This window comes from Theropithecus gelada, chromosome X, assembly GCF_003255815.1.
Source record: "Theropithecus gelada isolate Dixy chromosome X, Tgel_1.0, whole genome shotgun sequence".
Taxonomy (NCBI): domain Eukaryota; kingdom Metazoa; phylum Chordata; class Mammalia; order Primates; family Cercopithecidae; genus Theropithecus; species Theropithecus gelada.
Genome location: NC_037689.1, coordinates 113,468,619 through 113,482,864, shown reverse-complemented (window position 1 = coordinate 113,482,864; position 14,246 = coordinate 113,468,619). Strand labels below are relative to the sequence as shown.

Here is a 14,246-nt window from a genome sequence, read left to right as displayed (position 1 = left end):
GGCCAGAACTGAGTAAAATTAAGATTTTACACTTGGCCAGTTTGACAGGCCAGAAGTAATAGTAGTTCACTCTTGTCCTTTGCATCATCATGACAGCTATTGAGTTAAAAAATAGCCAGTTGACACAGACGTTACAAATACAAACTTAGGGCCGGGCGCGGTGGCTCAAGCCTGTAATCCCAGCACTTTGGGAGGCCGAGACGGGCGGATCACGAGGTCAGGAGATCGAGACCATCCTGGCTAACACGCTGAAACCCCATCTCTACTAAAAATTACAAAAAACTAGCCGGGCGAGGTGGCGGGTGCCTGTAGTCCCAGCTACTCGGGAGGCTGAGCCAGGAGAATGGCATGCACCCGGGAGGCGGAGCTTGCAGTGAGCTGAGATCCGGCCACTGCACTCCAGCCTGGGTGACAGAGCAAGACTCCGTCTCAAAAAAAAAACAAAAAAAAAACAACAACAACAACAAAAAAACAAACTTAGAATTGAACAGACCCAAGGAGGAACCCAGTTCCACCTCTTGATTTGGGCACGATTTTAGGCCGGTTTCTTACTCATTCCATGCATAGGTTATTTCCTTTGTAAAATGGGCATAACACTTAGGTCACAGAGGAGAGGTCAGAACTAGCAAATCTCACTCACAAATTAAGCACTCAAACATGCTTCTTGTGCTCACTTCAGCAGTACATATACTAAAATTGGAAAGATACAGAGAAGATACATGGATAACATGCAAATTTGTGAAGTGTTCTATATTTTTCATGTTTATGGTTTGGAAGAATCAATATTGTTAAAATTTTCATACTACCCAAAGCAATCTACAGATTAGATGCAATCACTATTAAAATACTAATGACATTCATCACAGAAATAGAAAAAACAATTATAAAATTTATGTGGAACTACAGAAGACCCACAATAACCAAAGTTATCCTAAGCAAGAAGAACAAAGTTGGAGGAATCACATTAGCTGACTTCAAATTATACTACAGAGCTACAATAATCAAAACAGCATAGTACCAGCACAAAAACAGACACATAGACCAGTGGAACAGAATAGAGAACTCAGAAACAAATTCACACACCTATAGTGAACTCATTTTTGACAAGGTGCCAAGAACATATGCTAGGGAAAGACAGTCTCTTCAATTAATGGTGCTGGGAAAACTGGATGTCCATATGCAGAAGAACGAAATTAGACCCCTATGTCTCACCATATACAAAAATCAAATAAAAATGAATTAAAGACTTAAATCTAACACCTCTAACTATGAAACTACTACAAGAAAACATATGGAAAAAACTCTCCAGGACATTGGTCTGGGCAGAGATTTCTTGAGCAATACCCCACAAGCACAGTCAATCGAAGCAAACATGGACAAATGGAATCACATCAAGTTAGAAAGCTTGTGCACAGCAAAGGATACAATCAAAGTGAAGAGACAATCCATAGGATGAGAGAAATATTTGCAAACTACCCCTCTGACAAGCAATTAATCACCAGAATATGTAAGGAGCTCAGACAACTCTATAGGAAAAAATATCATAATATGATCAAGAAATGGGCAAAAGATTCGAATAGACATTTCTCAAAAGAAGACATACAAATGACAACAGCATTTAAAAGATGCTCAACATCACTGATCATCAGAGAAATGCAAATTAAAACTACAATGAGATATCATCCCATCCAGTTAAAATGGCTTCTGTCCCAAAGACAGACAATAATGAATGCTGGTGCGGATATGGAGAAAAGGTGGGAATGTAAATTAGTACACTCTTGGTGGGAATATAAATTAGTACAACCACTATGGAGAACAGCTTGGAGGTTCCTCAAAATATAAAAATTGAGCTACCATAAGATCCAGCAACCCCTCTGCTGGGTAAATAACCAAAAGGAGGAAAATCAGTAGATATCTGTACTCTTATATTTGTTGCAGCACTGTTCACAATAGCTAAGATTTGGAGGGAAGCTAAGTGTTCATCAGCAGATGAAGGGATAAAGAAAATGTGGTACATACAAACAACAGAGTACTATGCAGCCATAAAAAAAAAAAAATGAGATCCACTCATTTGCAACAACATGGATAGAACCAGAGATCATGTTAAGTGAAATAATTGAGGCCCTGAAAGACTAACATCACATGTTCTTACTTATTTGGGGATCTAAAAATAAAATCAATTGAATTAATGGACATGGAGAGTAGAAGGATGATTACCAGAGGCTGGGAAGGATAGTGGGGGGTTTGTGGCAGAGGTGAGGATGGTTAATGGATACAAAAAAAAAAAAAAAAAAAAAAAAAAGAAAGAATGAATAAGACCTACTATTTGATAGCACAATAGAGTGACTATCGCCAATAATAACTTAATTGTAGCCAGGCACAGTGGCTCACGCCTGTAATCCCAGCACTTTGGGAGGCCAAGGCAGGCAGATCACCTGAGGTCCAGAGTTTGAGACCAGCCTGGCCAACATGGTGAAACCCCGTCTCTACTAAAATTACAAAAATTAGCCGGGTGTGGTGGTATGTGCCTGTAATCCAAGCTACTTGGGAGGCTGAGGCAGGAGAATCACTTGAAACTGGGAGGTGGATGTGGCGGTGAGCCAAGATCACGCCACTGCACTCCAGCTTTGGAGATAGAGTGAGACTCCGTCTCAAAAAAATAAATAAATAAAAATAACTAATTGTAAATTTTTAAATAACTTATAGAGTATAATTGGATTGTATATAACTCAAAGGATAAATTCTTGAAGGAATGGATACCCTGTTATCCATGATGTGCTTATTTCACATTACATTCCTATATCAAATCATCTCATGTAACCCATAAATATATACACCTACAATGTATATAAAAGTTATGTACCCATAACTTTTTTTCTTTTGAGATGGAGTTTTGCTCTTGTTGCTCAGGCTGGAGTGCAATGGCATGAGCTCGGCTCATGGCAACCTCCACCTCCTGGGTTCAAGCGATTCTCCTGCCTCAGCCTCCCAAGTAGCTTGGATTACAGGCATGCACCACCACACCTGGCTAATTTTGTATTTTTAGTAGAGATGGGGTTTCTCCATGTTGGCCAGGTTGATCTCGATCTCCTGACCTCGTGATCCACCCGCCTTGGCCTCCCAAAGTACTGGGATTACAGGCGTGAGCCACTGCACCTGGCCTACTTTCTTTTTTGAGACGGAGTCTCACTGTGTTGTCCAGGTTGGAGTGCAGTGGTATGATCTCAACTCACTGCAGCCTCTGCCTCTTGCATTCAAGTGATTCTCCTGCCTCAGCCTCCTGAGTAGCTGGAACTACAGGCACCCTCCACCATGCCCGACTAATTTTTATATTTTTAATAGAGACACGGTTTCGCCACGTTGGCCAGGATGGCCTCAAACTCCTGAGCTCAAGTGTCCCACACACCTTGGTCTCCCAAAGTGCTGGGATTATAGGCATGAGCCACTATGCCCAGCTTTAGCTTTGGGTTTTTCCCAGATGCCCTTTATGAGGATGAGGAAGTTATCTCTATTCCTGGTTTATTGAATATTTTTATATGAAGGGGTGTTAGATTTTCTCAATTTTTTTTTTCTGCAACTATTGGGATAATCGTGATTTTTGTGGTTTTTCTTGATATAGTGTATTATATAATTTCATTTTTGGATGTTAAAAGAACATTGTATTCCTGGGATAGATCACACTTGGTTATATTGTATAATTATTTTTACATGCTACTGTAGTCAACTTTCTAGTATTTTGTTGATAGTTTGTGCATCCACATTAATAGGAAATATTGGTTTGTAGTTTTCTTTTTATTTTTTCTTTTCCTTTTTTTTTCTTTTTTTTGGACAGTGTCTTGCTCTGTTGCCCAGGCTGAAGTGCAGTGGTGTTATCATAGCTCACTCCAGCCTCAACCTCCTGGACTCAAGTGATCCTTCTGTCAGACTCTCAAGTAGGCGGACTACACGTGCGTGCCACCACACCTGGCTAGTTTTTGTTTATTTTTTGTAGAGACGAAGTCTGGCTGTATTGCCCAGGCTGGTGCTATCTTTTAAAAACCGCACTGAAATATGTTTGTTCCTGTATCACGTTGGCAAAGGTTAAAAAGGTTTTTTTCACCGGGTGCAGTGGCTCACGTCTGTAATCCCAGCACTTTGGGAGGCCAAGCCGGGCAGATTACCTGACGTCAGGAGTTCGAGACCAGCCTGTCCAACATGGTGAAACCCCATCTCTACTAAAAATATAAAAATTAGCCAGGCGTGGTGGTGGGCGCCTGTAATCCCAGCTACTTGGGAGGCTGAGGCAGGAGAACTGCTTGAACCTGGGAGACGGAGGTTGCAGTGAGCCAAGATTGTGCCATTGAACTGGGTGACAAGAGTGAGACTCCATCTCAAAATAAAATAAAATAAAATAAAATAAAATAGGCCAGGTGCAGTGGCTCACGCCTGTAATCCTAGCACTTTGGGAGGCCGAGGCAGGCAGATCACGAGGTCAGGAGATCGAGACCACCTGGCTAACACGGTGAAACCCCATCTCTAGTAAAAAATACAAAAAATTAGCTGGGTGTGGCAGTGGGTGCCTGTAGTCCCAGCTACTCAGGAGGCTGAGGCAGGAGAATTGCTTGAACCCGGGAGGCAGAGGTTGCAGTGAGCCGAGATCATGCCATTGCACTCTGGCCTGGGAGACAGAGCGAGACTCTGTCTCAAAAAAATAAAATAAAATAAAAATAAAAATGAATAAATAAATAAAAACAATAACAACCCCAAAAAAGTTTTTTTTTTTTTCAATGTTCAGTTTTCTTTAATGACCTCCATCTCCCTGAAGGGCAGGTTCAGGCAGCTAGGTGATTGCAAGAGATGTTCATTTGAAGATCTTGCCCTGATTGAAGGCTTTGTGCACATGCTGGAAGGCTGTCTCCCAGGAAAAGTACTCTCAAACCAGTGTCTGGGTCTCCTCGCTGCCAGGATCCAGTTTCTGCCATGTGTATGACTCGTAGTCCACCTGCCAATCTGGACTCAGTGGAAAGGCAAGCTCCTGGCCTTGGAAGACCCAGATTCCAGAAATGGAGCTGCTTATTGTTGGTTCCAAAGAGGATGACACTGGCAATGGTATTCTTACTCAGCTTGTCCAGTCACTGGAACATTCCAGTGATGAGATTGCAGCTCATGAAGGTCTGAGTGAGTTCTTCAGGGAAGTGATACTCTGAGTACCACAGGGACCAGCCGTCCTTATCAAAGTGCTCCCAGAAATATGACAGTGCCACAGAGAATGTATCCTCATTGGAGAACTTGAGCTTCAATTCATCCAACATCAAGGTACTCTTGGGCAGGTGAGCAAAGAGGTCCTTGGCCTTGGGCTCAGCGGCCAGCGCCTGCTCACATTCATCCATCTCCTCCTCAGGAGTAGGGGCAGCCACCTTTTTCTCCTCCCGCTCAGCCTGGAGCTTCTGCTTCTCTTCCTGTGACCCCTTCTCTTTCCGTGGTGTGTCCTTTTTAGGGTGGCTCTCTACAAACTTCTTAGCATCAAACTGGGCCATCTTCTCACATAGTTTCGCTTTCCCCAAGACAGTGCAGAGCTGAGGCTGGTTAATGCAGGTGAGGAACAGCGGTTGGTATTGGGAAAGGCCTGGCAGAAAGAAGGTTCTAGGATCTGCTTATAGAGCCACAACAGGGTGCAGACAACTGTGATGTCAGCCAATGTCCTCCAGAAAAGTCCTTGTCTTCAAGTGAGCATCCAACAGCCCCAGAATTCGCCTCACTTCCTCCTTTGCATTCTCAGTGGCCTGTTTGTTGTGCTGCATGATGCTCAAGGTGGGGAACACCCAGGTACTGGTTGGGGACACTATATCGCTATCAGCAAAGCTCACTCACTGCGCCACCTGAGCTGCTGCCTCTGGAGTACTTCCCTGCAGCTCCTCATTGCTCACATAGTAGGCAATGGTATTGCTCTCAAACACACAGAATTTATCGTCATCCTCAAATGCTGGAATCTTGCCGGCAGGAAATTTGCGGAGAAATTCAGGGGTGAGGTTGGTTTGGCCAAAGTGGAAATGGTGTGGTGTGGAGAGCACACGGACCTGAGCCCCACTATACTGAGCAGCGATGAGGGCCTTGAAGGTCCTTCAGTTTTCAGGATATGTGCACAGGGTCCCAGCCGCCATGGTGATTCCACAAAGAAAGGCTTTTTTGTTTGTTTGTTTTTTAAGATAGAGTCTCACTCTCTCACCCAAGCTGGAGTGCAGTGGTGTGATCTCGGCTCACTGTAACCTCTGCCTTTCAGGTTCAAGCAATTCTCCTGTCTCAGCCCCCCCGAGTACCTGGGATTACAGGCGTGCACCACAACGCCCAGCTTTTTTTTTTTTTTTTTTTTTTTGTATTTTTAGTAGAGACGGGGTTTCACCATGTTGCCCAGGCTGGTCTTGAACTCCTGAGCTCAAGCAATCTGCTCACCTCAGCCTTCCAAAGTGCTGGAATTACAGGTGTGAGTCACCATGTTAGACCTGTAGTTCCCTTATTTGTGATATTTTACCTGGTTTTGATAAGAGGGTTATACTGGCCTGATAGAATGGCTCACAAAACTCAGGAAAACACTTTACTTACATTTACTCATTTATTAGAAAGCATTTTACAAAGGATACTGATGAACAGCCAGATGGAAAAGATGCACAGGTGAGGTATGTGAAAAGGGGTGTGGAGCTTCCGTGCCTTATCCTGGCACCCTCCAGGAACCTAGATGTGTTAGGCTATCTGGAAATGCTCCCAAACTTCGTCCTTTTAGGCTTTTATAGAAGCTTCATTTCATAGGCATGATTGACGAAATCACCAGCCATTGGTTATCAAGTCAACCTTTAACCCCTGTTAACTCCCTGGAGTTTGGGAAGTGGGGCTCAAAGTCCCAACCCTCTAATCATGCTTGGTCTTTCCAGTGACCAGCTCCCATTCTGCAGCTACCTACAGGCTGCCACCAGTCATCTCATTAGCATACAAAAGACATTCTTATCACTCTGGAGATTTGAAGAGTTTTAGGTGCCTTTTAGGAAACCAGGACTTGAAGACTAATTTTTTATTATTATTTATTTATTTATTTATTTTGAGATGCAGTCTTGCTCTGTTGCCCAGGCTGGAGTGCAGCAGCGTGATCTCGGCTCACTGCAACCTCTGCCTCCCGGGTTCAAGTGATTCTCCTGGCTCGGCCTCCTGAGTAGCTGGGACTACAGGTGCCCGCCACCATGCCCGGCTAATTTTGCATATTTTTAGCAGAGACGGGGTTTCACTGTGTTAGCCAGGATGGTCTTGATCTCCTGACTTCATGATCTGCCTACCTCGGCCTCCCAAAGTGCTGGGATTATAGGCATGAGCCACCATGCCTGGCGAAGACTAAATATTTATATTTCACAATATAATACCCTTTTGCTATTGCCCCCTACTGCCACCCTCAACAGCCCTAGACAACCATTAATTTCCTTGTGTCTCTACAGATTTGCCTATTCTGGATTTTTTTTTTTTTTTTGAGAGGGAGTCTTGCTCTGTCACCCAAGCTGGAGTGCCATTGCACGATCTCAGCTCACTGCAAGCTCTGCCTGCTGGGTTCAAGGGATTCTCCAGCCTCAGCCTCCCATGTAGCTGGCCACCATGTCTGGCTAATTTTTGCATTTTTAGTAGAGACGAGGTTTCACCATGTTGCCCAGTCTGGTCTCAAACTCCAGGGCTCAAAGTGATCCGCCCACCTTGGCCTCCCAAAGTGCTGGGATTACAGGCATAAGCCATCACGCCCAGCCAGGATCTTTTTTTTTGCAGACAGGGTCTCACTCTGTCACCTAGGCTGGAGTGTAGTGACATCATCTCAGCTCACTGCAACCTCCACCACCGCTGGGGCTCTAGCGATCCTCACCTACACTTCCCGAGTACCTGAGAATACAGATGCATGCCCTGGCTAATTTTCTTTATTTTTTGTACAGACAGAGTCTCCCTATGTTGCCAAGGCTGGACTCGAACACCTGGGCTCAAGTGATCCTCCCGCCTCAGCTTCCCAAACTGCTGAGATTATAGGCATGAGCCACCAAGCCCGGCTTGGACATTTTTTTGTAGATGGAATAATACAATAAGTACCACAATTTCTTTATCCCTTCACCTTTTGCTAGACACTAGGGATGCACTCAGTGCTTACCTATGAAGCTGTTATGATTATGTATATTTTTTTGTACGGACGTATGATTTCATTTCTCCTTAGGTACCTACCTAGGAATGAAATTGGTGGGTCATGGAATTTTTAGGTTTAACTGTGTCAAGATCTGCCAGATTTATGTGCAAGGTGGTTGTAACACTTTACATTCAGGAGAAGGGGGAAGAGGAGAGAGAGAAAAAAAATTCACGTTCTTACCAGCAGTGTATGAGAGTTCCCATTTCTCTAATGCTCACCAAAAATTTGTATTTTTTTTTTTTTTTTTTTGAGATGGAGTCCCACTCGTGTCGCTCAGGCTGGAGTGCAGTGACGTGATCTCGGCTCACTGCAACCTCTGCCTCCTGGATTCAAGCGATTCTCCTGCCTCAGCCTCCCAAGTAGCTGGGACTACAGGTGCCCACCACCACGCCAGGCTAATTTTTGTATTTTTAGTAGAGACGGGGTTTCACCATGTTGGCCAGGCTGGTCTTGAACTCCTGAACTCAAGTGATCCACCTGCCTCAGCCTCTCAAAATGCTAGGATTACAGGCGTGAGCCAGTGCTCCCAGCCTGATTTTAATTATAATCATCCCAGTGGATTTGAAGTGGTATCTCTTTTTGATTTTGATTTACATTTCCCTGATGGCTAATAATGGTGAGTATATTTCCAAGTGCTTATTGGCCATTTGTATATCTTCTTTGGAGAATGTCCATTCAAAGGTCTTACCCATTTTTAAATCTAGTTATTTGTTTATTGAGTTGCAATTGTTCATCCTATGTTCTCGGTACAAGTCTCTTATTAGATACAGGATTTACAAAAATGTCTTCCCATTGTGTGAATTTTGTTTTTCACTTTCTTGATAGTGTCCTTTGAAGCATAGGAGTTTTAAATTTTGATGTTATTCAGTATATATATTTTATCTTTTATTGATTGTGCTTTTGGTATTTGTGATATTGTTTTTACGTTTGATTTTGTAGGAGTCACCCCTAGTCAGAGCAGCTTATTGTTCAGTGTTTGGTCAGAGTTTTGTGTTTAAACCCCTCATGCCAATGAAGCTTCTGTTCTGTGTTGATGAGTCTGTGTGTGGCTTGGAAAATGCATTTATGTCTCGCCTATGTCTTGCTCTAAGGTTCACTCTTTTTTTTTTTTTTCTTGAGACAGTTTCACTCTTGTTGCCCAGGCTGGAGTGCAGTGACGTGATCTCGGCTCACCGCAACCTCTGCCTTCCGGGTCCCAGTTCAAGCAGTTCTCCTGCCTCAGCCTCCTAAGTAGCTGGGATTACAGGCACGTGCCACCATGCCCAGCTAATTTTTGTATTTTTAGTAGAGACAGGGTTTCATCATGTTGGCCAGGCTGGTCTCCAACTCCTGACCTCGTGATCCGCCTGCCTCAGCCTCCCAAAGTGCTGGGATTACAGGCGTGAGCCACTGCTCCCAGCTAAGGTTCACTCTTGATTGGCTACAGCCATCCCTATTGCACAAAGAGTTCCCCAAACCTCTGGACTGTGATCCAGAGGGCTCTTTTTGGCTATCTCTTTCCTTGGCTTTCTCTAAGTATTCTCCAAGGCCTCCACTGGTCACGGATTTCACCATTCTCTATTCTAAATAAGGTTAGTTGTGGCGGCTCATGCCTGTAACCCTAGCACTTTGGGGACAAAAGCAGGAAGATGGCTTGAGCAGTAGGCTGTGAGCCGTGATCATGCCACTGCACTCCAGCCTAGATGACAGAGGGAGACCCTGTCTCTAAATAAATAAATAAACAAATAAAGTTAGTCCCTTCAGGCCAAGCAGCAGAACTCTTAGAAATCACAGCCAATCTTCCCCCTGGAAAATCCCCTGTGCCACTATTCTTGACTAGGGACAGAGAGCCACTTTTCACAAAATGACATCCTGTTCTATTCTTAGAAAAGGACACTGGAAGCCGGGCGCGGTGGCTCAAGCCTGTAATCCCAGCACTTTGGGAGGCCGAGACGGGCGGATCACGAAGTCAGGAGATCGAGACCATCCTAACATGGGCTAACATGGTGAAACCCCGTCTCCACTAAAAAATACAAAAAACTAGCCAGGCAAGGTGGTGGGCGCCTGTAGTCCCAGCTACTCGGGAGGCTGAGGCAGGAGAATGGCATAAACCCGGGAAGCGGAGCTTGCAGTGAGCTGAGATCCGGCCACTGCACTCCAGCCTGGGCGACAGAGCGAGACTCCGTCTCAAAAAAAAAAAAAAAAAAAAAAAGGAAAAAAAAGGACACTGGAAGGCTATAGTAACCCCTACTCTTCATGGTTTGCCCATTCTGCCACAGGACTAGGAGGTTTGTTGATAGTGTCCCATTATTCTGGGCTGCCACCACCTCTCATGCTCCCTCTTCTCTTTCTCCTGGCCTCCAGGCTAGGAGTAAGCCCAAAAGTATTTGTAGTAGGGTTTTGGGATGACAATCTATTGTATGTGTCGTGTCCCTGATGGGCTATCTCTGTTGCCTGAAGAGGCAGGGAGGAGGCATGGGCTTCAGAAAGCTAGAGAAGAAGCTTCTCATCCTTTGCCACTTGCCCAGGGAGAACCTATTTGTCTCTTTAAGTGACCTAACTGCTGGCAAGTGCACAAAGGATGATTGAGACTAACAACAGGCTGGGCACAGTGGCTCACGCCTGTAATCCCAGCACTTTGGGAGGCTGAGGCGGGCGGATCACCTGAGGTCAGGAATTCGAGACCGACCTGGCCTACATGGTGAAACCTCATGTCTACTAAAAATACGAAAAATAGCCGGGCGTGGTGGTGCATACCTGTAATCCCAGCTACTCGGGAGGCTGAGGCAGGACAATTTCTTGAACCTGGGAGCAGAGGTTGCAATGAGCTGAGATCGTGCCATTGCACTCCAGCCTGGGCAACAAGAGCAAAACTCTATCTCTAAAAAAAAAGAAGAAAAAAAAAATCGAGACCTAACAACAAAACAGAAAATTCATTCACAACCCTATTGAGAGGTAAAAAAGAATTTAAATAAATACATGTTCAAATGATAACGTTGCCTGTTGTATCATTCATATGCCGTAATTGCTCCCTCCCCAGGTGAGAGTCAGGTTCCCAAGACCAGACACTGCCTGCGTCCTGTCACCTCTCACTCTTTGTCATGGAACTGCTAGAGGGCCAGCACCTTAAGGGCTGCTGCTTGGTGGCGCCCATGCTGCCTAGGTGGGCAGCAATGTGTCAGGGCCAAAGGAGTGACAGCAGCTGGCAGGTTTCCTCTACCTGACTAGTGCCCTGATTTGTATGTTCTTTGTTTTGAGGAAACAAACACACTCCTCTTGCAAAATAATATTCACCTAAGGAGACATGTACAGGGTAAAGACGAAAATGAAAATAGCCAGTGATGAGAGATGAGGAGTATTAAATGGGGCCGTGTATCCTCCCAGCACCTTGTTCCCTAAGGACAGAGAGAGATACAAATAAAAATAGTTTTAAAACAATAGTCTAGTGAGCTCTATAGGTCCATGGGTAACCTGCTGGTCATTTAGTTAGTAAACAATAACAATGAAAAGATTTCTGTGGACCTACCTTTTTGATTTCTATTGACAGATGTAATCCTTTTATTTTTTCAGGAAAAATGTCTTCACAAATACAAAAATGTTTCAAGGAAAAATTGAAGTCACTCCTGCCCACATCCACTGCCCAGTGTAACCACCCTTAAAGATCGCTGTGTATTTGTGTACTAATTTTTCTGTTTATAAAATCATTCATGTATTTATTAAGAACATGTTTAGAAGAAATCTCTGCATTAACCTCAGGGCACACAGCTGGTCTTTGATCACCCCCAACTCCTCAGAATGTCCTGTCTCCATTTCACTCTCCCACAGCCGACTTTCTCCCATGCTCGGGCACCCCAAGACCACCTGCTGAAAAGCTACTTCCAACCTTAAGCTCAGGCCCCGACTCACAGCCCTTTATTCTAACAGAGCCCCTAGGTGTTTGGGCAGAGGTAGGTGGGTATTACCAGGGAAGGAGGAAGAGGACAATGAGGCCCCTTAAGTTCTTTGTCCTGGCTAGGCAGCTGTCCTCCTGCATCACAGGTCTCCACAGGATAGTTCCCAATTCCCAGCTGCTTTCAATTGGTGGGGTGTGGATTGGCAGGATGGGTTAATGCCCTGCCACAACTTTCTCACTTTGTAATGGGAGCTGTATGGTAAATTCACCTGATAGTAATAACTTAAGCATGTCCTGAGAATGATCCTGTATGGCAGACACACCTGAATCCTGAATGTGTGTTTGAAGTTCTGAGCTAAGAAATCTGGGGGTGGCCAACACAGAGATTCATTTCTTATTTATGAAGAACCTGTGAACCCGCAGCCATCCTGTCCCATGGATTGTGGGCTATACAGGGGTTCAAGGTCCTGTGTTTTGGGTTAAATGAAGGCTGCCAGGTGGAGGTTGTTAGGGGGAGGGTGTGAAGTGAAAATACTATATAATTAGTATATTGGTATTAATAGGTGAGAGCTGCTGGGCGCGGTGGCTCACACCTGTAATCCCAGCACTTTGGGAGGCCGAGGCGGGCAGATCATGGGGTCAAGAGATCGAGACCATCCTGGCCAACATGGTGAAACCCCATCTCTACTAAAAATAAAAAAAGTTAGCTGGGCATGGTAGCACACGCCTGTAGTCCCAGCTGGAGGCTGAGGCAGAAGAATTGCTTGAACCCAGGAGGTGGAGGTTGCAGTGAGCCGAGACGGCGCCACTGCACTCCAGCCTGGTGACAGATTGAGACTGTCTCACAAACAAACAAACAAACAAAAAACCCTCTATAAATTGCGTGACTTTATTTTGCAAGAGGTTGTGGTTCTCTTGTCCAGCCCACTGCCGTTGGGCCCCGTCCCCCAACTGTAAGTCCCCAGTAAAACCCCATGTCTCATTCACTGACTCTGGGTCTCTTCTTCAGCCTCTTGAACCTGATATTCATCCCCATTGAAGTGTACAGGGGCTCGGCACAACGTGATCATATGACAAAGACCTGGGCTATGAATTTTAACTACCTCTGTCTGGATTCCTCCTTGTTTTTTCTCCTTCACTTTAGGGAGGAATGGCCATTTCCCCACGTAAAGAACCAAGTCATCACCTTTTTTTTGTCCTATTTCCTGGGTGGGCAGATTCAGTAACTACTTGTGCCAGGAAACAAAAGTCCATAGAGGCCACATGGCTTTGCCAAGGGGAACAAGCAGGGTGGCGCAGGATAGTTTGACACAAGCGAGGCTCTCATGCTGCAAATCCTTTGCTCGCTCCATGTTACATAAATGAATTTTAAAATTTCACCTGAGGGTGTTGTCGTACTCCATGTGCTCCTGCTAAAACAGGTGTGACCAACCCGGAGATTCGTTCCTTGTCTATGAGGAACATTTGAGCCGCCATCCTGTCCCATGGAACACGAGCCATATAGGGGTTTGAGGCCCTGAGTTTTGGGCTAGATGAAGGCTACCAGGTGGAGGATGTTAAGAGGGAGAGTGTTAAGTGAAAATGCCATAGAAACTTCTGAAACAAAGAGAAAAATATGCAACCCCAATTCACTCTGCTAAAAGGAAAAAATTAAGCTGAAATCTGAGTACTGCAAGCAGCTGTGTTTTTGTTTGTTTGTTTGTTTGTTTTTGAGACGGAGTCTCGCTCTGTCACCCAGGCTGGAGTGCAGTGGCGCTTACTGCAAGCTTCGCCTCCTGGGTTCTAAGCAGATAGCTAAAGATAAAAGGTTAAATGTCTCCACAGGTAGCTAATCAGTGTTCACCTTTTCTTATGTAAAGTGCCGATTTACTGACTCTGAGATGAATACGTGATTGACTATTCCCTTACCAGCTCCTTTTCTCTTGCAACATGTGGATTCACTAATGTGACTATACCGTCCCCCTTTCCCCTCCATCCTGCTTCCCCCACCTGTCTCCCCCGCCTGTTTTTAAGATAAAGTCTCGCTCTGTCACCCAGGCTGGAGTGCAGTCCCGGGTTAAAGCAATTATCCTGCCTTAGCCTCCTGAGTAGCTGGGACTACAGGTGTGTTCCACCACGGCCGGCTAAGTTTTGTATTTTTAGTAGAGATGGGGTTTCACCGTGTTGGCCAGGCTGGTCTTGAACTCCTGACCTCAA

General features: G+C 44.9%; 2 pseudogenes across 1 annotated transcript; one reads left to right on the top strand and one right to left on the bottom strand.

Annotated features, from left to right (window-relative positions):
• Positions 1-666: 666 nt before the first annotated feature.
• Positions 667-758, top strand: LOC112616699 (annotated as a pseudogene).
• A 4,082-nt stretch (positions 759-4,840) lies between these two features.
• On the bottom strand, positions 4,841-6,140 carry LOC112615490 (annotated as a pseudogene). Its single transcript, XR_003117384.1, has one exon. The product of XR_003117384.1 is annotated as an elongation factor 1-gamma-like (transcript).
• Between the last annotated feature and the right edge of the window lie 8,106 nt (positions 6,141-14,246).